At 40.1% G+C, this 26,032-nt stretch overlaps 1 long non-coding RNA gene across 8 annotated transcripts in view; it reads right to left on the minus strand.

The window, feature by feature from the left end:
* The window catches only part of LOC309624417, a 268,613-nt gene that overhangs the window by 145,938 nt on the left and 96,643 nt on the right, over nt 1-26,032 (minus strand). For 7 of the 8 annotated variants that reach the window (XR_014241888.1, XR_014241889.1, XR_014241890.1 and 4 more), the window contains exons 2-3: nt 23,446-23,566; nt 5,057-5,182 (exon numbers count right to left, since the gene is read on the minus strand). This is a non-coding gene — a long non-coding RNA (uncharacterized lncRNA). Of the gene's footprint in view, nt 1-5,056; nt 5,183-23,405; nt 23,567-26,032 lie in introns of all 8 variants that reach the window. The other variant, XR_014241895.1, reaches the window with a different exon arrangement.

The raw sequence follows: 26,032 nt of genomic DNA on the forward strand, positions 1-26,032 counted from the left end.
GCCTCCTCCTAAAATGTGATTTTAAAGTAGTAGGAGGACTGTTCCTGTGTCACATGTGGAAATGATTCACTGTCCCCAGTAGAATACACATCAGCTTCTTCATATTCTTAAGAATTGTGAGGTTCTAAAAATAGAAGAGATCAAACATTGCAGGATTCTCTCAATTTCAGGGTGTTTTATGTTTGACACAAAATACTTTTTACATATACTTTTTAATACTTTAATACTTTAAAATACTTTTTTAAGACACCCCCCAAAACAAAATCCATTCAAATGACATGTTTGAGTGGAAGTTAAAATTTTCCTTGAGTAGCAGCAGAATTAGTTATTGTCTAACTTAAATGTAAAAGCCATGCCTGGGGACACCACTTTGAGTGTTCCTGACATCAGGGCAACACATAAGGGTCTAGTCAGTATCTAGGCCAAAATCACTGATTACTGTGCAACCTCCAGCAAACTGAGAAAGCAACCCTAAAAATTCCATAGGAAGGGAACTCCCAGAATACGGCAGGATGATCTAAATTATTCCCTAATTTGTTTTATTTCAGAAAGAGTTAAGATTGGTATAAGAATATTAAAAAGTATCAAACAACAGTATTAACAGTTTATGTTAGGAATCTGTACATATTTGGTATTTTAGATATGTGAACATTTAGGATAATTTGGCCTATTTGAGTTATAAATAGGTCAGTGTTGAAATTTCAATTTAAAATCTTAACTGCGTAACTAATTTAGACTTTTGATTTTCAGTAGAAATCTCATTGTCTTATATAGTATTGAAACAGCCAAGAAAACTTAAGCCTCATCACACATATAAGATTGTGACTTGTTACTTCTTTCAGAGGTTATTTGGGTACTCAGGATGTTTTGTTAAATTAGGCAGTTGAGTAACTTAAAAGGGAAATCAAATGTATTAAATTTATACATGCATTTTAACATGTTTAAAGTAGTTCAACTGAATTTGTAAGTGATACAACATTTAATCTAAGGCCTTCAAAAGTGATTTTTCAAATTTGCCAGATTTACAAATCCTAATCTATTTATAAGCAGAATTTGAGAAATGACTTGAGTTTTAAATGTGTAGCTTGATAAATTAAACCTTAAAGAAATAACAAACACAAAAATGTAACCCCCTGAATGATTTTTTTTTTCACAGAAACTTCCCTCCAGTAATTAAAGCAATTAAACAATTACTTTATACTCACCTAGCCTTTGCCTTCTAAATCCTTATAATACTACTTGGGCATATGCCTCAGCTCTCAAACAAGCTCGTTTGTGGCATAGGCTAGATCACCTGTTTCTGCTGTATCCCCCAGGGGACGAAGCACAGGGTAGATTCCCAGCAAATTCTTTCCTCACCTGGCTCTGTGACTTTAGCAAGTCACTTCACCTTTCTGAGCCTCTGGCATCTGGAAAGGAGGAGCTGGACCATCCTGCTAGAAGGTGGTCTCCATGAGAGAAGAGCCTGTGTGTTTCTTGTCACTGCTGTACCCCCAGAGCCCATACCTGTGTGAGACACATGGCAGGTACTCAACAGACACCGCTGAATGAACGGGCAAATACACTAGATACTTCTAAGGCTCTAACTGCCATGCCCCACAAGGTCTGAAAGGGCCTTGAGAGCAGTACATTAACAGAAAGAAGATAAACGTAGTCACAATAGACTAGGATCACAAGGTTAGGATCCAAGATATGAAACAAAATAGACCTTGACTGTTTCCATCTGGTCACCGTTCAGTCCAAAGTGAGTCTGCTGCAGACCCATCCGCCTTGCTCTGCTGCTTCATCGTACCTGCTCCGTCCCGGACCGACCTGCTCCCGGCTCCATCCAGGGAAACCTAACATCCTTCCGAAAGGACCACAGACAAACTTTACTTTTCCAGTCTTGTTACTGTGAGTGGCCTCCTGTAGCGTTGTCCTGTTGCATCTTCTTACACTGGAAGACCCCCTCTTCCCCAGGGGCGGTGGGGGGAGGCAGGAGGCAAAAGGCGCACATAAGGCCCTGCCCCATGTACTCGGAGGGAAGTAAGTGATTATATGAGAATCACTGCTTTGGCGAGTAGTTAAGCAGCAAAGTGACCTGGGCACCGTGGTGTGTACAGAATTTTCTGCCCGACTCTGCCTCAAGCTCTGTGTGATCTTAAGCAAATGATCTCCTCTCTTTGGGACCTTGTTCTCCAAATCTACAAAACAAGTGCTGAAATACAAGCTCTAAGACAGCAATTCTTTTGGCCTCAGGACTTCTTAGCACTCTTAGAAATTACTGGAAATGCCAAAGCTTCTGTTATACCTATTGGATTATATCTACAGATATTTATTGTAATAGAAATTAAAACTGAGGAGCCTTTAAAACATAAGAACACAGAAGCACACATTCTATTTGCCGTCAGAGCAAAGATGTCACCGGATGTCATGGAGCCTCTGGAAAATTCCAGGATACACTTGAAAGAAACCAGAATGTGTCACTCCAAAATATGCCTCTTTGACATATCTTGAGCTGAAAGCAATTAAGAAGCAGTAAACATAGGAAAAACTCCCCCCTATCTGCCTAAAGGCAGGAAATAATTTCTTCTTTTACTGGATATAGACTCTTATAAGCCCAGTGATGGCACTAGAGGAATCTGCAAATAAACCTTATTAAACTAACCCTTATCTTTCTGGTCACTTTTTTTTACCATTCTTATGTCTAGCCCAAACTTCTTTGCCTTGTCAATTTGTCACCAATTTATTGTTTCTTTGTCTGAAAGGTATAAAAGCTTCCTGCTCTGGGCACTTCTTCAGGTCCTTAGTCCCTTGTGAAGGCTCCCATGTACATGTAAAAATTCAACAGACTGGGTATGTTTTTCTCCTGTTAATCTGTTTTTGTCAGTTTACTTTTTACACCAAGCCAGGAACCCTAAGAAGGCTGAGGAAAACATTTTCCTTCACTACACACTAATGAGAGAATGAATATTCAAACAGAATCTTAATATCATTATGGGAATAGTTTTGACCTCATGGACCTCACTTCCCACCCTGAGGACCACTGATCTAAAGGCCATGGTGTAGTGAGACCCTCCCCTCATAAAGGTGACTTTTGGTTTCATTGAGGAAAGGGCAGACTGGGAAAGTTACTATTTTAAGTGCAAACTGGAGATGCCACTTCACACCCTCCTGCTTTCTCTGTGGCCTTCAGAGCTGTCAGGACCCCATGGCTGTGACTGCCTGAGAACCCCCTTTGTTTCCACGTGTCTTGTTTGTTGTTGCCAGCAGGGCATCCCAGCTGGCCTCAGATCATCCCTCCCACCTGCCCTGTTCCTGCCAGGCCAGGCCCGGGGTCAACACTCCTGGACATAGCCTGTCCTTGTGACAACTGGGTGCCACAGAGAAAGGAACTTCTGGAGCCACTGGGAAACTGACTTCTAAAGGGACTGGCTTTTCCTTAGCTCAGAGAACCCAGTGTACCTTCTGCCAAAACAGCCTTTGCTGGCAAACATCCTACGCAAGTGGCGAGACTCCAGGGAGGTGTAAGAGAAGATGATGAAATGCACCAAGCAGGCAGCACCAGCACAGGGTAGATGAGGTCAGGAGAAGGGTGAGCCATCAGCACTGACAGGGGTGCCAAGGGATCCATCTATGCCTGGGAGCCTGAGCTTGGAGACGCCTAAGTCCTGTGCTCAGAGTCACCTAGGAGTCTAGGCCCTGAAGGCTAATAGGATAACCCATGTTCTCCTACCCATTCCATCATGCATTTTTAACACCACATCTTTTCAGTTAAATGGCAGCTTCAACAAATATCTCTTGCATTCCTATACACTAATGATGAAAAATCTGAAAGAGAAATTAAGGAAACACTCCCATTTACCATTGCAACAAAAAGAATAAAATACCTAGGAATAAACCTACCTAAGGAGACAAAAGACCTGTATGTAGAAAACTATAAGACACTGATGAAAGAAATCAAAGACAATACAAACAAATGGAGAGATATGCCATGTTCTTGGATTGGAAGAATCAACATTGTGAAAATGACTATACTACCCAAAGCAATCTACAGATTCAATGCAATCCCTATCAAACTACCAATGGCATTTTTCAGAGAACTAGAACAAAAAATTTCACAATTTGTATGAAGACACAAAAGACCCCGAACAGCCAAAGCAGTCTTGAGGGAAAAAAATGGAGCTGGAGGAATTGGACTCCCTGACTTCAGACTATACTACAAAGCTACAGTAATCAAGACAATATGGTACTGGCACAAAAACAGAAATATAGATGAATGGAACAGGATAGAAAGCCCAGAGATAAACCCACATGCCTATGGTCAACTAATCTATGACAAAGGAGGCAAGGATATACAATGGAGAAAAGACAGCCTCTTCAATAAGTGGTGCTGGGAAAATTGGATACGGAAGCAACCTACGTGTCCATCGACAGATGAATGGATAAAGAAGATGTAGCACATATATACAGTGGAATATTACTCAGCCATAAAAAGAAACAAAATTGAATTATTTGTAGTGAAGTGGATGGACATAGAGTCTGTCATACAGAGTGAAGTAAGTCAGAAAGAGAAAAACAAATACCATATGCTAACACATATATATGGAATCTAAAAAAAAAAAAAAAAGGTGCTGAAGAACCTAGGGGCAGGACAGGAACAAAGACGCAGACATAGAGAATGGACTTGAGGACATGGGGAGGGGGAAGGGGAAGCTGGGACGAAGTGAGAGAGAGGCAAGCACATATATACACTACCAAATATAAAATAGATAGCTAGTGGGAAGCAGCCACATAGCACAGGGAGGTCAGCTAGGTGCTTTGTGACCACCTAGAGGGGTGAGATAGGGAGGGTGGGAGGGAGACGCAGAGGGAAGAGATATGGGGATATATGTATATGTATAGCTGATTCACTTTGTTATAAAGCAGAAACCAACATGCAAACACAAAAAAACATGGCAGCTTCACCAAGATGTTAGCAACCCAGGGAGTCTAATCGGCTCCCCCACTCCCATATTCCACTCCCATTCTCTTGTAGGATTGTGAGCACTACAGGGTGACTGTAGGGCACACTTACAGTCACGATCCACAAGCGGAGTCCATCGTCACGCCTGTTCACATCTGAGCAAGCACTCTGGAGAATGAAGTGTTCCAGCTCAGGTCCGTCTGCTTCATATCTTCTCAGAAAGCCAGACAAGACATCCTGACAGCAAAGCAGTGACAGCTGAGAAATGACATGGGGCACAACCCCACATCCCGGCAAAATGGTAGCATGGGTTGGCACCTCCCCTGCCACACCCTTCCCTTTCTGCATTCATCTCCCACATCTTAGGGCAGAGATCTACAAAATACTTTGTTCTGGGAACTCCTAATATTCTTGGAAAAATTATATATCCTCACACATTTTTAAGTTAACATATAAAATTTTTATTGCAAGTTTAAATAATTGAGAAAACATAACTTCTGGCACACTGACTTTTAGAACTGCTAAATCACTCAAATGTATGAAATACGTACCTTCACCTATTTGAAAAATACATGAAAAAGCTCTTTTTTAACAGCCAGAAAATTTCCATCATTTATTGTTCCTCCTTGTACTCATATTTCCATCTATGTTACCCATAGAATTTTGTTTTAGTAAAATATACTTATAAGCTTAGAAATATGCTATTGATCACCATATCATAATTCTTGGCAACAAATATGCACATAAGTTAAAGTTTTACATATTAAATTTTTCTGTATTGAATATTTATTATGATTATTATTACTTCAAAATTGAAAAAGTTGGCTGCAGTCCTGAAGATGGTGGAGTAGAAGGACGTGCTCTCACTCCCTCTTGCGAGAGCACCGGAATCACAACTAACTGCTGAACAGTCATTGACAGGAAGACACTAGAACTCACCAAAAAAGATACCCAACATCCAAAGACAAAGGAGAAGCCACAAGGAGGCGGTAGGAAAGGCACAAGCACAACAAAATCAATTCCCATAACTGCTGGGTGGGTGACTAACAAACTGGAGAACACTTATGCCACAGAAGTCCACCCACTGGAGTGTAGGTTCTGAGCCCCATGTCAGGCTTCCCAACTTGCGGGTCCAGCAACAGGAGGAGGAATTCCTAGAGAATCAGACTTTGAAGGCTAGTGGGATTTGTTCACAGGACTTCAATAGAACTGGGGGAAACAGAGATTCCACTCTTGGAGAGCACACACAAAGTACTGTGTGCATCAGGACCCAGGGGAAGGAGCAGTGACCCCACAGGAGACTGAACCAGACATACCTGCTAATTTTAGAGGGACTCCTGCAGAGGTGGGGGTGGCTGTGGCTCACCATGGGGATGGACACACTGGCAGCAGAAGTTCTGGGAGCTGCTCCTTGGCATGACCTGTCCCAGAGTCTGCCATTAGCCCCACCAAAGAGCCGGGTAGGCTCCAGCGTTGGGCTGCCTCAGGCCAAACAACCAACAGGGTGGGAACCCAGCCCCACCCATCAGCAGACAAGTGGATTAAAGTTTTACTGAGTTCTGCCCACCAGAGCAACACCCAGCTCTACCCACCACCAGTCCCTCAAGTCAGGAAACTCGCACAAGCCTCTTAGATAGCCTCATCCACCAGAGGGCAGACAGCAGAAGCAAGAAGAACTACAATCCTGGGGCCTGTGGAACAAAAACCACATTCACAGAAAGATGAACAAGATGAAGAGGCAGAGGGCTATGTACCAGATGAAGGAACAAGATAAAACCCCAGAAAAACAACTAAATGAAGTGGAGATAGGCAACCTTCCAGAAAAAGAATTCAGAATAATAATAGTGAAGATGATCCAGGACCTCGGAAAAAGAATGGAGGCAAAGATCGAGAAGATGCAAGAAATGTTTAACAAAGACCTAGAAGAATTAAAAAATAAACAGAGATGAACAATACAATAACTGAAATGAAAAATACACTAGAAGGAATCAGTAGCAGAATAACTGAGGCAGAAGAATGGATAAGGGACCTAGAAGGCAGCATGGTGGAATTCACTGCCACGGAACAAAATAAAGAAAAAAGAATGAAAAGAAATGAAGACAGCATAAGGGACCTCTGGGACAACATTAAACATAACAACCTTTGCATTATAGGGGTCTCAGAAGGAGAAGAGAGAGAGAAAGGACCACAGAAAATATTTGAAGAGATTATAGTCAAAAACTTCCCTAACATGGGAAAGGAAATAGCCACCAAAGGCCAGGAAGCCCAGAGAGTCCTAGGCAGGATAAAACTAAGGAGAAAAATGCAGAGACACATAGTAATCAAACTGACAAAAATTAAAGACAAAGAAAAACTATTGAAAGCAACAAGGGAAAAACGACAAATAACATATAAGGGAACTCCCATAAGGTTAACAGCTGATTTCTCAGCAGAAACTCTACAAGCCAGAAGGGAATGGCATGATATATTTAAAGTGATGAAAGGGAAGAACCTACAACCAAGATTACTGTACCTGGCAAGGACCACATTCAGATTCGACGGAGAAATCAAAAGCTTTACAGACAAGAAAAAGCTAAGAGAAAGCAGCACCACCAAACCAGCTCTACAACAAATGCTACAGGAATTTTTCTAAGTGGGAAACACAAGAGAAGAAAAGGACCTACAAAAACAAACCCATAACAATTAAGAAAATGGTAACAGGAAAATACATATCAATAATTACCTTAAACGTGAATGGATTAAATGCTCCAACCAAAGGACACAGGCTCGCTGAATGGATACAAAAACAGAACCCATATATATGCTGTCTACAATAGACCCACTTCAGACCTAGGGACACATATAGACTGAAAGTGAGGGAATGGAAAAAGATATTCCATGCAAATGGAAATCAAAAGAAAGCTGGAGTAGCAATACTCATGTCAGATAAAATAGACTTTAAAATAAAGAATGTTACAAGAGACAAGGAAGGACACTACATAATGATCAAGGGATCAATTCAAGAAGAAGATATAACAATTATACGTACATATGCACCCAAAATAGGAGCACCTCAATACATAAGACAACCGCTAACAGCTCTAAAAGAGGAAATCAACAGTAACACAATAATAGTGGGGGACGTTAACACCTCACTTACACCAATGGACAGATCATCCAAACAGAAAATTAATAAGGAAACACAAGCTTTAAATGACACAATAGACCAGATAGATTTAATTGATATTTATAGGACATTCCATCCAAAAACAGCAGATTACACTTTCTTCTCAAGTGCGCACGGAACATTCTCCAGGACAGATCACATCTTGGGTCACAAATCAAACCTCAGTAAATTTAAGAAAATTGAAATCATATCAAGCATCTCTTCTGACCAAAACGCTAGAAGATTAGAAATCAATTACAGGGAAATAAACATGAAAAACACAAACACATGGAGGCTAAACAATATGTTACTAAATAACCAAGAGATCACTGACGAAATCAAAGAGGAAATAAAAAAAATACCTAGAGACAAATGACAATGACAACACAATGATCCAAAACCTATGGGATGCAGCAAAAGCAGTTCTAAGAGGGAAGTTTATAGCTATACAAGCCTACCTCAAGAAACAAGAAAAATCTCAAATAAACAATCTAACCTTACACCTAAAGGAACTAGAGAAAGAAGAATAAACAAACCTCAAAGTTAGTAGAAGGAAAGAAATCATAAAGATCAGAGCAGAAATAAATGAAATAGAAACAAGACAACAATAGCAAACATCAATAAAACTAAAAGCTGGTTCTTTGAGAACATAAAGAAAATTGATAAACCATTAGCCAGACTCATCAAGAAAAAGAGGGAGAGGACTCAAATCAATAAAATTAGAAATGAAAAAGGAGAAGTTACAATGGACACCGCAGAAATACAAAGCATCCTAAGAGACTACTACAAGCAACTCTATGCCAATAAATTGGACAACCTGGAAGAAATGGACAAATTCTTAGAAGGTATAACCTTCCAAGACTGAACCAGGAAGAAATAGAAAATATGAACAGACCAATCACAAGTAATGAAATTGAAACTGTGATTAAAAATCTTGCAACAAACAAAAGTCCAGGACCAGATGGCTTCACAGGTGAATTCTATAAAACATTTAGAGAATAGTTAACACCCATGCTTCTCAAACACTTCTGAAAAATTGCAGAGGAAGGAACACTCCCAAACTCATTCTATGAGGCCACCATCACCCTGATACCAAAACCAGACAAAGATGCTACAAAAAAAGAAAATTACAAACCAATATCACTGATGAACATAGATGCAAAAATCCTCAACAGAATACTAGCAAACAGAATCCAACAACACATTATAAGGATCATACACCATGATCAAGTGGGATTTATCCCAGGGATGCAAGGATTCTTCAATATACACAATTCAATCAATGTGATACACCATATTAACAAACTGAAGAATAAAAACCATATGATCATCTCAATAGATGCAGAAAAATCTCTGGACAAAATTCAACACCCATTCATGATAAAAGCTCTCCAGAAAGTGGGCATAGAGGGAACCTACCTCAACATAATAAAGGGCATATATGACAAACCCACAGCAAACATCATTCTCAATCGTGCAAAACTGAAAGCATTTCCTCTAAGATCAGGAACAAGACAAGGATGTCGACTCTCACCATTATTATTCAACATAGTTTTGGAAGTCCTAGCCACGGCAATCAGAGAAGAAAAAGAAATAAGGGGAATGCAAATTGGAAAAGAAGAAGTAAAACTGTCACTGTTTGCAGATGACATGATAGTATACATAGAGGATCCTAAAGATGCCACCAGAAAACTACTAGAGCTAATCAATGAATTTGGTAAAGTTGCAGGATACAGTATTAATGCACAGAAATCTCTTGCATTCCTATACACTAATGATGAAAAATCTGAAAGAGAAATTAAGGAAACACTCCCATTTACCATTGCAAAAGAAAGAATAAAATTCCTAGGAATAAACCTACCTAAGGAGACAAAAGACCTGCATGCAGAAAACTATAAGACACTGATGAAGGAAATTAAAGATGATACCAACAGTTGGAGAAATATACCATGTTCTTGGATTGGAAGAATCAACATTGTGAAAATGACTATACTACCCAAAGCAATCTACAGATTCAATGCAATCCCTATCAAACTACCAATGGCATTTTTCACAGAACTCAAACAAATAATCTTAAAATTTGTATGGAGACACAAAAGACACCGAATAGCCAAAGCAGTCTTGAGGGAAAAAAACAGAGCTGGAGGAATCAGACTCCCTGACTTCAGACTATACTACAAAGCTACAGTAATCAAGACAATATGGTACTGGCACAAAAACAGAAATATAGATGAATGGAACAGGATAGAAAGCCAAGAGAAAAACCCACACACCTATGTTCAACTAATCTATGACAAAGGTGGCAAGGATATACAATGGAGAAAAGACAGTCTCTTCAATAAGTGGTGCTGGGAAAACTGGACAGCCACATGTAAAAGAATGAAATTAGAACACTCCCTAACACCATACACAAAAATAAACTCAAAATGGATTAGAGACCTAAAAGTAAGACTGGACACTATAAAACTCTTAGAGGAAAACATAGGAAAAACACTCTTTGACATAAATCACAGCAAGATCTTTTTTGATCCGCCTCCTAGAGTAATGGAAATGAAAACAACAATAAACAAATGGGACCTAATGACATTTAAAAGCATTTGCAAAGCAAAGGAAACTACAGACAAGACAAAAAGACAACCCTTAGAACGGGAGAAAATATTTGCAAAGGAATCAACAGGCAAAGGAGTAATTTCCAAAATATATAAACAGGTTATGCAGCTCAATATTAAAAAAAATACAACCCAATCAAAAAATGGTCAGAAGACCTAAATAGACATTTCTCCAAAGAAGACATACAGATGGCCAAGAAGCACATGAAAAGCTGCTCAACATCACTAATTATTAGAGAAATGCAAATCAAAACTACAATGAGTTATCACCTCACACCAATTAGAATGGGCATCATCAGAATATCTACAAACAACAAATGCTGGACAGGGTGTGGAGAAAAGGGAACCCTCTTGCACTCTTGGTGGGAATGTAAATTGATACAGCCACTATGGAGAACAGTATGGAGGTTCCTTAAAAAACTAAAAATAGAATTACTATATGACCCAGCAATCCCACTACTGGGCATATGCCCAGAGAAAACCATAATTCAAAAAGACACGTGCACCCCAATGTTCATTGCAGCACTGTTTACAATAGCCAGGTCATGGAAGCAACCTAAATGCCCATCGACAGAGGAATGAATAAAGAAGATGTGGTACATATTTAAAATGGAATATTACTCAGCCATAAAAAGGAATGAAATTGGGTCATTTGTAGAGATGTGGATGGATCTGGAGACTGTCATACAGAGTGAAGTAAGTCAGAAAGAGAAAAATAAATATCATATATTAACGCATATATGTGGAACCTAGAAAAATGGTACAGATGAACTGGTTTGCAGGGCAGAAATTGAGACACAGATGTAGAGAACAGACATATGGACACCAAGGGGGGAAAGTGGTGGGGGTGGTGGTGGTGGGATGAATTGGGAGATTGGGATTGACATGTATACACTAATATGTATAAAATGGATAACTAATAAGAACCTGCTGTATAAAAAAATAAATAAAATTCTAAAATTCAAAAAAAACATTGAAAAAGTTAAAATTTCCTGTCACCATAAGACTCTACATGTTAATCAATATTCTAGGTTGATTCATCATTACAATTTATATTGGTATATAATTGAGTGAAATGAATAATTATAATATAAAATTTAAAAATAATCATTAAACATACAAAAGGAAACTAGCCTTTTTTAAAGATCAATTTATGTATCACAGATGAATTTTGCTCATTGCTAGAAGAAGACAATATTTTGTGGAAATTACCAGCAAAAAGAAGAGAAGCTTTTGGGTCACTAAAGGTGTAGAAAAGTTGAAGCAAACAGAAAAATTGTACCCAAATTAAAAAATAAATACAGATTTATAATACTCAATAATCTTCCGGCAAAAGCTAAAGGAACTTGCTCCCCCATGAGTTTGAGTAAATATTTAAGAAGATAACCCACATAACTTACTTGAATTTGAAACTATAATCTTAATCTTTCACCTCCTCCTACCTGAAATCAATGCAAAATATGTACTTGAGACCCAGACCCTTTATTTGGCACCAAGTTGACCCTTTATTTGGTGCCCTGGAGGATTTTTCCCTGCGAGGCAGTGCACCATAGTAAGATGCTACCTGCATGACAGGTACAACTTCCTTTTGAAAAGTCCCACAGGGCCATGGTCAAAGGTGAGGTGGGGAGTGAGAACGAGCAGGATACCTAGGATCTGCCCTCAGGGGGATCATTTTGGCAAATAACATACAGGGAAACAGGGAGCTGAAAATTCTCTTGAAATTACCCATGTCTGTGTACTCTTTGATGGGATTTTGTGTGCCCCTAATGGTGGGTTGTTCTGGGTGCCCTCTGTCCATCGTCTGTTCCTTGACTGCACCCACCCCAATGTCTATTTCCTTCAAGTCAAAGATCTCAAGCCCCCTATTTCAACAGGCCAGCCACAGCCATCTTCCTCTGAGTTCCAATTGCTCATTTCTTCTTCTTTTTCTTCGTCTCTCCCCATCCTCAATCTTCCAGGCTCAGTTCTCATTCCCAAGGACCTCAGATCTTGCTTTCTGATTGTTGCACAGTAAGATGTGCAGGCTGATGAGTTGAGATGGTCCAGATACACCATTTGCAACCCAAAGGGAGGCCATTGCTAAAGGCCTTGCACTGGTTGGTGAAGTAGGTGAGGACACTCCTATCTTCTTACCTCTTGCGTTCTTTCTGAGTTCTTTCCCATCTCCTGGGGCCTCTTCAGTCTCTCAGAGTTTCTAGGCACTATAAGCTGCAAATGCCAGAGGTGCCAACCAGAAATTTCTCCTGAATATCACCTGTTTGTTGGGCAGGGTTACCCCTGGGTCCCTAGCTCAAAAGGCTCTCCAGAGCCTAGCTTCTGGAGGAGTTGGCGTTGGACGGGGGATGCCACTCAGTAAAATCAGGTTTCCTTGGCATCCTCTCACTTTCTCTCCCAAACTCCTCCCATCACATCTCCACGCTGCTTCCTCCCTCCCCTGCCCCAGCTCCCTCCTGGGCAGGTATTTCTAGGCTGAGGGGCCTCCCTTGCTGGGAAGCAGAGAAGAGGAATGCCCAAGCACCTGGATCCCCTGGGTGTCCTTTACTCAGAAATCCAGGGGTTCCTCCTTCTTCAATCCTCAGCCTGACAGCTCAAGAAGTATCAAGAAGTTTCTGGAAGTGGTGCCATTAGATCTGAATGAGTGATCTGTTGAAGAATTTTCTAGCTATAAAAGGATTAATTCATTTCTAATTTCATCAAGTGGTAGTTTATAGACTGCTTAGCAAGGCCATTAGCCATACTGAACCATATGTTTAACAACTTCTGTGGGGCAACAAGACATTTTTATGTATTGAGTGAGATGTCAGTATCAGTATCATTATCCTCATTTTACACATGAGAAATCAGTTGGCCAAATTCACACAGTAAATATCTGATAAAGAAGAAATGTGAACTTGGGGATTCCTTTTACCTGCTTCTAAGACCACACTTGTCCATGGCGCCCCACTGGCTCTCAGCTTCCTAGCCTGACATTCGGGGCCCTCAACAATCTGGCTCTCTCCTGCCTTTCACATCTTCTTTTCCTATAGCCAGGGTATACCTGGGGTAAGAGGCAAAATACATAATATTCAACATAGCAGGCACCATCTAACAATAGACAGTTGGAAAGGCCCACATTTCAGCCCTGCACATGCCCATGCAAATTCCACCCGCTACCCTGAGGATGCTTGCCATCCTACTTGGATTCATACTGTCCTCTTGACCTTGACATTCATCCCAACCCCACTCCCCATGCACTTTAAGTCAAGGGCTGCTTTGAGCCACTCTTAGGTTTCCTGTTTGTGCTTGATCAATCCAGAGCAAGGTTCTCTTTCTGCTAATTGGGTTTCTTCCACTCTCCAACAGTTAAAGAGACAGTTAAAAGGTAACTTATTAACCATTATGTGTGTGTTTCTCACCTACAAGGCTAAAGCTTCTTGAGAGCCACATCCCGGTCTGATTCATCTTGAATTCCCCAGAGTATCTGACCCCATACCATCTCCCCTGGTCAGTAGCAGGCACTTGATACATATTACATATTTGTGAATAAATGGGCAAATATTCCTTTTTTATGAAACAGAGTGTTACATCTTGATTATCAGGCAGCATCCTCCAATTTGCCATACACTTAATGTATCCCTGATATACAGTTTCAAGCCACATGTAACAATTTTCAGGAGTAAGTTCTTTGATATCTCTGAGTTATCTCTAAAGCAGAGCTGTGGAATTCAAAACAAAACAGCAGAACAAAAACATCATATTACTAAGTCCCAAATGTTCTTATCCTGTCGCCATATTTTTTGTTTACCGACTAGAACTGATGGTGTAAATTAATACTTGATGTCTTCTTGAGCAAATTACATTCACTGGATTTTTCAACCTTGGATTCCCCAAAACAGGATATTTGCAAGTAGGCAGGGATTCCTAAATTGAGATAAGATAACATGGAAGGGTGATGTCCACTGAAAAATGTAAGGTACTATGCCTGCTTCCCATAAATTTGTAATTTCTTTGGGTCAACTACACATGGAGAAATGATAACAAGACCTATCTTGGTGCCTAGGTTCAAATAAGTAGTAAGCGCTTGGGCTGGGACGGAAAGGCTGTGGAAGGAGTTCAGATCTGAGCTGGGTCTTGAAAAATGTTGAGAATCTGCGGGAGGAGATGAAAGGTCTCTACGAGAGGGCTAAGGGTTAAGCGTCAGAAAGAGTTCAGGATCAGAGAGAACCTGATTCCCCTGGGTGAGATTTTCTACACACTCATCTCTCTGTGCCAGCCTGAGTCTTGGCGCCTTTGCTCCCTTATTCCCCGTTGAACAGCACCATCGCTTCCTCCCACTGCGGCTACTTTCTCAGCCCTCATGGGAGATGGAGATGGGCTGTGTGTGGCAGGGACTGCTAGTCAACGCACTGTCTGTCCTCCCTTTTCTTCTGGAAATAAAACTTAGTGCTGACCAAGGGGATATAAACAGAAGTGGTGTGCACCTTCTGGAAAATGTCCCTAAAGGGAAGTGGCTTATCCCACCCTCACCCACATCCCCTCATCTCCTTCCTGCCAACTGGAACGCAGATCCTGTTGCTAAGGGTTACAGAGCAATAACATTGACCAAGCCGGGGTCCCTGACAACATGGAGTGTGTCTGGCAGCACTGGACTGTTCCCAGACTTCTTTTATGTGAGAAAGAAAAAAAACGCTGTTAAATTTTTTGTCCTTCGGATTTTCTTGTTTCTATCATTTGAAGCTGAACGTAACGTTAATTTTACACTCTACAACTGGCGCAGACTTCACACAAGAAAAATGACTCTGGGTAATTTAACAGAAGGAAGAATTATTGTTCTACTTAGAAGTTACAGAAATGGAAATTAAAACCAGGAAGAGGCCATTTTGTCTGCTAAATTCTAAAAAAGAAAAATGATAAAATTCAATGATGATAAGTCTTCAGGGAAATAGGTAGGCTGATGACAGTGTTATAAATTGCTACAATCCTTCTAGAAAACACTGGACACTTAGCTCACTTGCCTCAAGTATGTTTCTATACTATTAACCAGTGATCCAATTCTTAAAAGATTGGAGAATGTATCAGTCAATGAACTCAAAAGTAAAAATTTATAGAGATGATGATAGCAGAGTTATCTTAATAGCAGAAAACCAAAACTGCCTAAATAAGGTACTACAGGGGACTGGTAAATAATGACATATTAATTTGATGGACAACCATTTAAAACAACATATGACAAATACCATAAAATAACTTGCAAACATACATGTAAAATAATGTTAAATTAAAAAAAAAATTACTTCAGGAAACTGAATATACCTTGGGACAGCACCTGTCAAATTACGGCTGTTTGCCCAGTCTTGTGCCTTCAATCAAGTTCAACCCATGCACACAACATCCAGTGAGAACGGAGTATCCCAGATCTGGTTCGGTGCAAATTCCCGGTCTCTCTCTGTGTTGTTACCCTTCCTGTTCTTGCAGAAACGATTCCTTCCCATTCTTTTTTTGAAACTTACTTGTTCATGAATTTGGGGTTTAGGGTTTTACAAGGTGGTTTCCAGTGGAATATCTCAGGTGGAACATCTTCTAAGAACCTTAGGATATTGTTCCATAGCAGCCAAACATGCTCAAAGTAGAGACAGTCCAGTCTCAGAAAGAATTATCGACGCGGCTTGGAACATGTAGTGGACATAAGTTACAATAATAGAACACCTATGACATTTTAAAGAGAGTTGTACTAACACAAAAAAACAAAAACCAAAACCATAGTAACATTCTGGAAAAGGCAAAACTATGGAGACAGTAAAAAGATCAGTGGTTGCCAGGGTTTGTTGGGGATGAACAGGCAGAGCACAGAGGATTTTTAGAGCACTGAAAATACTCTGTATAATGCCATAATGAAGGATATGTATCATTATACATTTGCCCAAACCCATGAATGAACCCTATGTAACTATGGACTCTGGGTGATGAAGATGTGTCAATGTAGGTTCAGTGATTGTAACAAATGTACCATCTGGGGGGGAAATGTAGATAATGGGGGGCTATGCATGTGTGAGGGCAGGGATATATGGGAAATCTCTGCACTTCCCCCTCAATTTTGCCGTGAACTGAAAACCTCTTTAATAAAGTCTTAATTAAAAACAAACAAACAACAAAACCATAGCCAGCTTGGAGTAAAAGGGTCTGAGATTTCACAAATTGCAAAATGGCCTTTGAGCCCCCAACTTTTTTTTTTTGAGTAAGGGGTAGGGTCAGAAAGCTACTCAGGGGCCAACACAGGCTGCTTCTTTTGGAAAAGGAAGGTTGTTTCAGAAGGTAAAGCCAAGAGATGGACAGAGGCGCCAAGAGCAATGGAGAACAATGGATTGGGAAACTACTCCCGGGGAGCAGATCTGGGTCCTGCTATCGGAATAGGGAAACTTGGCAACATGTGCCTGGCAGGATTCCAGAATTCTTAGGAGTCAGTGTGTCTATGTGTTTTCCTTTAATTCCCTTTTTGAATGGAAATATTTACTGCAATTGTCCTGTCTCTGGCTTGCACTGTTTGTTGAGTGTGTGCACAGCATAGAACTTGTCTCTTTCATTTACAGGTTTCTGGATCCAAAAAAGTCACAGCCAAGGAACTGCCTCATCCTCATTTGAACTTGATAGAAATCACAAGACTCTAGACTCTGAGCCTAACACTATAGTTAAATGAGATTTGGGGGGGGTGGGGGCGGTTCAGAGGAAGACAGTAGAATTTGCACACGAAAGGGGCATAAATAATTGGAATTAGGGGGAAGGCTATAGTCTACTTTTGTAGTAATGGGCACCAGTGATTTATGCCTTTAAATAGCCCCTTCCCACATTGGCTTTAGGTTTGGCCAGTGACTTGCTTTGGTCAATGGGACATCAGCAAATGTAGCGCAAGCAGCAATTTGAAGAAAGATTTGCTTGTTGGGGCTTGCCCTCTCTTGTTGATCCTACAGAGCCCTTCCACCACCATTTGAAGAAGCCCAGGCTGACCTACTGGAGGATGAGAGAGCACGTGGAGAGAGGCCCCGAGCTGTCCCAGCCGTCCCAACTGAGGTCTCAAAGATGTGAGTGAGCTCCACTCCAGCCCAGCTGGTCCAGACTAGAAGAAACATCTACTTATCCCATAGAATCATATTTGTTGTGTTAAAGCCGTAAAGTTTTAAGGTGGCTTTTTAATCAACTAATACAGGAAGGCTCAAGCTGGGGTAAATCCAGCATGTGGAAGATGGGGGAGGTGAATCTGAAGAGGAGAAATCTCTGGGAAGAATGGGCCTATTGTGTGGGCAGTTTCCCAAGACAAGCTAAAGCAGGTTCACTGAGGGAGATCATACTACAGTGAATGAGGAGCCAAGAAGAAAATGCCAAAAGTTAAGTCCAATGGGAAAGTTGAAGATGGAAAAGAACATGAGCAATAAATGTGGACGTTTGCGGGATTAAGAAGAGGCAAAGTGGTGGGAGGAATGAGTGGGTCAGGACAAGTGATTCAGAAATAAAGCCTTGAACAAGAGTGAGCTGCAGGTCTTCTTTTTATGAAGTAGCTAACCGGTAATTAGCATAGTGTGCAATAGAAATACTGAATCAGAATCTATGAGGGTGTGATCCTGGAATCTGCATGCTTAACAAACTCCCCAGGAATTTTTAATGTATAATTTCTTCTCAGTGATCCACCTCGTATCAAGGGGTATTGGAAGGGGTAAACTTTGTCAAGTTCCTGTTATAACCCCCTGTTCCAGGACAATGGGTGCTCCATTCCCCCAAACATAACCAAGGATGATCGGTGATTCTCCAATGTAGGTGCACATTAGAATCATCTGGGAAACCTAAATATATATATATATATATATATATATATATATATATATATATATATATATATATATATATATATATATATATATGAATGAATGCCTAGGCCCTACTGCACAGGAATTCAATCTGAATCTCTGGGAGTAGCATCCAGGTGATTAGATTATGGGGTAGAGGAAGACTCTGGAAGAGATGATGTAATCCCTAAACCAACAGCCCCTAGAGTTTCTGAGAAAGGAGTAATAAATTCAGAATCTCTCTGAATCTCCTCATTTTCATATATTTTGTGACTGATCTAAACTGCTATTAAACTCAAAAAGCAGTGTTAGGAATTTGGTGACTAATGGCTATTTCTGAGTCAAACATGAAATAGCACTTATTTTCATGATGTAATAAAAGTCCAGTGAACATTTACTCAGACGCAGTGAATCAGTGAATATGATTATTTGAACAGTCTAAAATCAAGTTATATATGAAAACATATTTTGCTTAATTTGGTGCACAAGATTTCAAGATTTTGGTAGAAATGTTTAAACTACTAAAAAAAAATTTGGTATTATAAATGAGTAAAATTAGCCTGATGTTTAAGATAATAAAGAGTAGTTGGGAGCTGTGACAAATCAAATTTGTGGGGATGGGAAAACCTTTGTGCCAGCCAAACATAAAAACGATTGAAGGTCAATTTAGCTTACAGGCTGTCAGTCTATGAACCTCTGAGTCATAAAAGAAACCATTATAATATAGAAGGAAACATAACTATGGAATTACAATAATTAAGGGGTCAGGAAAAGTTTTAAAGAAGGGGTGACCATGGAAACATTTTAAAGGCTGAGGATTTTTTTTTCATTTTTTAAAAGTTAACTTAAAAAATGTTAAACTTTTCATCTTGAAATGATTTCACTTGCAAGCATGTTATAAACATACTACAAAGACTTCCTGTGTTCTCTTCACCCAGGTTCTCCAAAAGTTAACATCTACCATAACCTCTGCACAAAGATTAAATTCAGGAAATTTTCTTTAATACGATACTGTTGTCTTTTACAAATACCACCGATTGTCCCACTAATGTCCTTTTTCTGGTTCAAGACCTAATCCAGGATCACACTTTGTATTTGGTTGTTATGTCTCCTTAGTTTCATTTAATCTGGAATCGTTTTTGTTGTCTTTCATTATCTTGACATTTTTGAAGCGTGTTGGTCAGTTATTTTGTAGAATGGCCCTCGATTTGGGTTTGCCTGATGTTTGTTCATAATTTAAGTTCAGGTTATACATTTTTGGAATAAATACTGCAGAGTGGTGCTATATCCATCTGAATGCATCATAACCAAAGACAAATGATGATGACTCGGACCATTATACTGATGAAAACTTTGATCACTAAATTAAGGTGGTGCCTGCCATCTTTCTGTATAATAATGTTACTATTTTCCCCTTTGTAGTTAATAAGAAACTTTGGGGGAGTTTCTTTGAGATTATGTAAATATCCTGTTTCTCATTATACTTTTGTCCACTGGTTTTAGCATTTATTGATAAATCTTGCTTGAAACAATTATTACTGTGGTGTTTAACAAATGTTTGACATTATTCCTTCTACATTTATTAGTTGGAATTTTACTTTTTCTTCTCTCCCACCTATCTGTTTGTTTGTTTATATCAGTATAGCTTGTGGATTCTTATTTTATTCTATGATTTATAATCCATTACTAGTATTATTTATTTTGTTGTTCAAATTGTCTCAGATTTGATAGTTGGGAGCTCCTTCAAGTAGGCTCCTGTGCCCTTTTGACATATTCCCATCATTTCTTTTATAATACTTCCTTATTTTTGGCATCATGAGACATTTCTTGACTATCTTATACATCCTCTGCCTAGAATCAGCCATTTCTCCACGGAACTTTTATTGGAGAATAGTGTTCAGAAACCAAGATCTGAGCAATTAGTGTGTTTATTATTACTGGCATTGCTTCTAGGCTCTCTCTGCAGATTGAGCTAGGAAATAAATGTGTGAACACAGAGGCATATATTTATGTCTATTTCTATATGCATCTACAGATTAAAAGCCATGAGTCTATGTTGATAACCTTCAATGCTAATCCAACACTACATTCACTCTAGTCTTTCCCCTTTCCTTATTTATAACTTCCTTTCCTGACCATGAGAAACCTGGTTCTCATTTTCCATAACATAGTAACTTATTTGCTCAATCCTAGGATACACATTAAGTGGTTTTAGACAGTCCACCCCTTTGACTATGCAACACCTACATACACCCATCCTCCCACACATGCATTTTTTAAAGCCTTCATTCATACCTACATACAGTACACTCATTCTGTCCCCCAAAAGAGACAACCAAAGTATCATCCAAATACTACATCTAGTTCCAAGTCCAAGACTTCTGGGTGATATAAAAACTTTTTCTTTCAGTCTGGGTGTAGCTCTTCATGCTTTGTTAAAACAAATGTATCAGTCACCAACACATTCAATATATAATAGTAGAGAAAGAATATAGGTAACTTCAATTAAAGAAATCTCAATTATAAAAGACGAGAATTGGCAAAACACACACCCGCATGAACACAGGCACACACTGGCAAATAATACATAAAAGACATAATTCCCCTGGGATGGGTATGTGACCTGGGGATGAGAACATGACTTAAACAGTCTAATCAGGGGGAGTCTAAGGACTCTGGCTTGGAAATGCTGGTACTAAGGATTTTCTTCCTTTTTCTTAGCATCATGGTCTGCTAATGCTTTGTCAGTGGAGGAGTAGTTAATCAATCAATCTGGCAGCCTCTGGTTTTCTTCTTTTGGAGGCTTTTCTTTGTTCACTGACATATTTAGAGAAGTTTCCCTTTCCAGGGGCTGCATAATTTTAGCATCCCCTTTTCTGTGTGTGTGACTTCAAAGAGTCTGAGATTGCCATAGGGTTTGAGCAGTCATAGACTGTGGTTGTCCAGGATTGAGATGTCTTTGGTAATACAGCTCCTTTATAGGTTTAGTTATCATCAAGGTATTTGACTAGTCACTTCTGCAGTCTAGAAACCATGGACAGAATGCTTGCCTCTGGTTGTATTTGAGTTTAGGGAGTTCTGTTGTCTAACAGCAGGCCTCTGTTGTATTACCATCCCCTTAGAGCTCAATGTAATGGCTGCAACTTTTATCTTGGCTTCTGCTTCCGGACAGTTTCTGACAATAACCTGGAGTGGAATGATTTGTTCCCTGTCCTTGATTCCATCACAGCTGCACTTGTTTGTTTTGTCAGGTGGGGACTGTTTCATAGGAAGTATTTAAGAGTGACCTAAGTGGACAGGCTTGTCTTTTGCCCCAGCTTTACCTCTTGTCTTTACCTGTATGAACCTTAACTTAGAGTCGAGTATTTGGTCTTTGTAACACTGCTAGATTCCAGTAATTTTTCTTGCAGTCATACCCAGAGAGGGCCTTCTAAGCAAAACCATACTTTCTTTCTTCTGCTCTCAGACAGGTCACTTCATCTTAAGATTGTTGCTTTAACTATTTACAATAGCCAGGACATGGAAATAACCTAAGTGTCCATTGACAGATGAATGGGTAAAGAAGATGTGGCACATATATACAATGGAATATTACTCAGCCATAAAAGGAACAAAACTGAGTTATTTGTAGTGAGGTGGATGGACCTAGAGACTGTCATACAGAGTGAAGTAAGTCAGAAAGAGAAAAAGAAATACCGTATGCTAACACATATATATGGAATCTAAAAAAAAAAGAAAGAAAAAAAAAATGGTCAGAAGAACCTAGGGGCAAGATGGGAATAAAGATGCAGACCTACTAGAGAATGGACTTGAGGATATGGGGAGGGGGAAGGGTAAGCTAGGACAAAGTGAGAGAGTGGCATGGACATATATACACTAGCAAACGTAAAATAGATAGCTAGCGGGAAGCAGCCACATAGCACAGGGAGATCAGCTTGGTGCTTTGTGACCACCTAGAGCGGTGGGATAGGGAGGGTGGGAGGGAGGGAGATGCAAGAGGGAAGAGATATGGGGACATATGTATATGTATAACTGATTCACTTTGTTATAAAGCAGAAACTAACACACCATTGTAAAGCAATTATACTCCAATAAAGATGTTAAAAAAAAAAAAAAAGAAACGAAATTGAATTATTTGTGGTGAGGTGGATGGACCTGAGTCTGTCATACAAAGTGAAGTAAGTCAGAAAGAAAAAAACAAATATCGTATGCTAACACATATATATATGGAATCTAAAAAAAAAAATAGTTCTGATGAACCTAGGGGCAGGACAGGAATAAAGATGCAGACGTAGAGAATGGACTTGAGGACACAGGGAGGGGAAAGTGTAAGATGGGATGAAGTGAGAGAGTGGCATGGACATATATACACTACCAAATGTAAAATAGATAGCTAGTGGGAAGCAGCCACATAGCACAGGGAGATCAGCTTGGTGCTCTGTGACCACCTAGAGGGGTGGGATAGGGAGGGTGGGAGGGAGACACAAGAGGGAGGGGATATGGGGATATATGTATACATATAGCTGATTCACTTTGTTATACAGCAGAAACTAACACAACATTGTAAAGCAATTATACTCCAGTAAATATGTTAAAAAAAAAAAAGATTGTTGCTTTATTGTAGGACCTTACTGTAATCCCAGATCCTAGATTTTTCCTACCATTTTCCCTGATGTGCCTTGTAGGCACAGGCCTGAGTCCCAGCAGGCCACTGCTCTTCACATCATCACCTCTGCTCAGACAAGTCCAAATTTTAGGTTTGTGTTTACTGCACCCTACTCCTGGAACCAAATTCTGTATCCTTTTTGAACTCTCTGGTGCAAGAAACAGAAAAGTTGGCTCAAATTAGCTTAAGCAATACAGTAAAAGAATTTATTCACTTTTATCACCTGAAGTTCAGAGATAAGGCAAGCCTCAGAGTCAGCTTACCTCCCAGTGGGATCCACTCACTGCACCCTTCTTTTCTTGTCGGCTCCATTCTTAAGCTCCTTCCATTTTAGTGGCAAAATGGCTCCAACAGTCCTTGTCTTTATATCTTTATCCTCTGATTCTGAGAGGAAAAGCACAAAAAACAATGCTCAGGATTGCATGCCAGAATCCCAAGATTTACCCGACTGGACTGTTTAGCTTAGGTAGCTCCCCTAAACCAACGGGGAGTTGAATATGTTTGGCTAAGTCAATCAGTACCCATCCCATGGGTGGTATGCGGCAACAGTAAACATCAAATTGAAAACAGCATACCATTAGAAAGGGGAAAGTGGACTCTGGGTAGACAACCAATAATAATCCATTACCAGCCCTCTGAAAATAAACTTGCTACCAAGCCGTTTTTTTAAATAATTAATTAATTAATTAATTTATGGCTGTGTTGGGTCTTCGTTTCTGTGCGCGAGGGCTTTCTCTGGTTGCGGTAAGTGGGGACCACTCTTCATCGCGGTGCGCGGGGCTCTCACTATCGCGGCCTCTCTTGTTGCGGAGCACAGGCTCCAGACGCGCAGGCTCAGTAGTTGTGGCTCACGGGCCCAGTTGCTCCGCGGCATGTGGGATCTTCCCAGACCAGGGCTCGAACCCGTGTCCCCTGCATTGGGAGGCAGATTCTCAACCACTGCGCCACCAGGGAAGCCCCCTACGAAGCCTTTTAAAAATAACTTCATATTATCTTGTTTTTTAAAGATAGCATTAATCTGTGTTTGAAAATGTCTTATTTATTATATGTCTCTCTTTGAAGAATCTCAGGCTCCATGAGAACAGTGACTTTATCTATCTTGTTCATTTCACTTATAATTCAATGGCTGGCATTCAGCAAATATTTGCTTAAATGAATGAATGAATGCATTGTGTTTATCTTGCATCTCTGAGACCTTAACAGCATAATGTCCCAAACCTCTAGGGCATGAATACTTTATTTGAGATGCTTGGGCTTAAAGCTTCACAGCTGGTAAGTGAATGGCCAAAGCCCGAACTCAGGCTGCCTGACCCCACATATCGTGCATTTCTGACCATTCCAAGCTGCTCTCGTGTGATGAAATAGGCCCTCAGTTTTAGCACAGCTGCGTTCAGAATACATGTAGGAAATATATAAAATATGTTGACAGCTAATGTCCAAATAATAATTTGGAAGAATGAGAGGAGTCTAAAACTGGCATGAATTGATACTTGTTTTTCTGATCTGGAACTATCAGCATGCTCTGAGTTAAAATCATATCCTGCCTAATGGTACGTGAAAGAATGGGGTCGATCTGTTGTTAATCCCCTTTCATTTTCCTATGGTAATAATATAAGGCACATTATAATTTTGTTTATTGCATGTTGCTTCTGTTGAAGATAGCAGAGAGGTCTGACCAACAGAGAAAAGTACTAATACTAATTGATTGTTTACTATGAGCTAGGTACTTCATTCATTCATCATTTACTCATTCATTTACATCTTTTCATTCTTATTCATTCATTGAATATTTATTGAATACCTCCCAAGTGGCAGGCGTCATGCTAGGGGCTAGGGATACAACATTTAGCACAGTCTAGGGAAACACTGTAGTGCATCAATTCAGATAATGAACTCTGGAGTCAGCAAGATCAGAGTTCAACCCATGGCTCTGCTGTGGTCTGTGAGACCCCGAGCATACAGTTAACTTATCTGTGTCTTATATGCTTCACTGCATGACATTGTTCTTTGACTCACATGGAGTTGTTTTGTGAGGCTTGAGTGAGATAAAATAAATGTTGTATTTGCTGTGTCTGTCACATAGTAGTTGCTCAATTCAATGTTATTTTAAATTACCAGATGGTCCCTATCCTCAAGTTGCTTACAATGAGTGGAGAAAACAGACATAAGTCTTTACACTTAGTTTTCCCCAACATGCTCTGCCATTAGTGTTATTTTTCCTGTTTTATAAGCAAGACAATGAGAATAGTTTGTTCGAGCCCTCAGTTAATGAGTAAGTGAGGCAGAATCCAAAATTCAAAGATGTCTGAGTCTGAAGCCATGTTCTCTCCAACTGTCTGGATGAGATACGGAGAGACAGTTGTTCTAGTCCTGATTTCAGTCCAGTGGTTCTCAACCCTGAAGAGCTTTTATAAAGCACCAAATGCCAGGACCCTGTTGCAATTCAATTAAATCAGAATATTAGCATCAAGGCTGACTAGGCATTGAGTATTTTCAAAATCTCCTCAGGAGATTTTAATGGGCAGCCAGAGTTGAGGCACATTCAACTCTCTCAAGACTCTTCCAGCCTTGACAGTCTGATCCTTCTATATATGGCAGCAATTGTCAGGATGAGATCAGCCTGGTAGAAGCAGGGACATTCCGGGACTTTCCTCCACTGGGGCTCCATGGTCACCACTGTGTACTTTAAGGGAAAGGCCAGTGTTGGTAGAGCTCCCTTTGCCTAAGGCCACCGCCATGGGGTTATAAGACACAGGAGAGTATCCATATGCTGGGTGAGCGCTGCTGAAGGACACTGGTGAGAGCTCAGTCTCCCTCTTCAGTGTGTTGGTATGACAGATCAACAGCAGC

Source organism: Balaenoptera borealis (genome assembly GCF_965194805.1).
Source record: "Balaenoptera borealis genome assembly, chromosome: 2".
Taxonomy (NCBI): domain Eukaryota; kingdom Metazoa; phylum Chordata; class Mammalia; order Artiodactyla; family Balaenopteridae; genus Balaenoptera; species Balaenoptera borealis.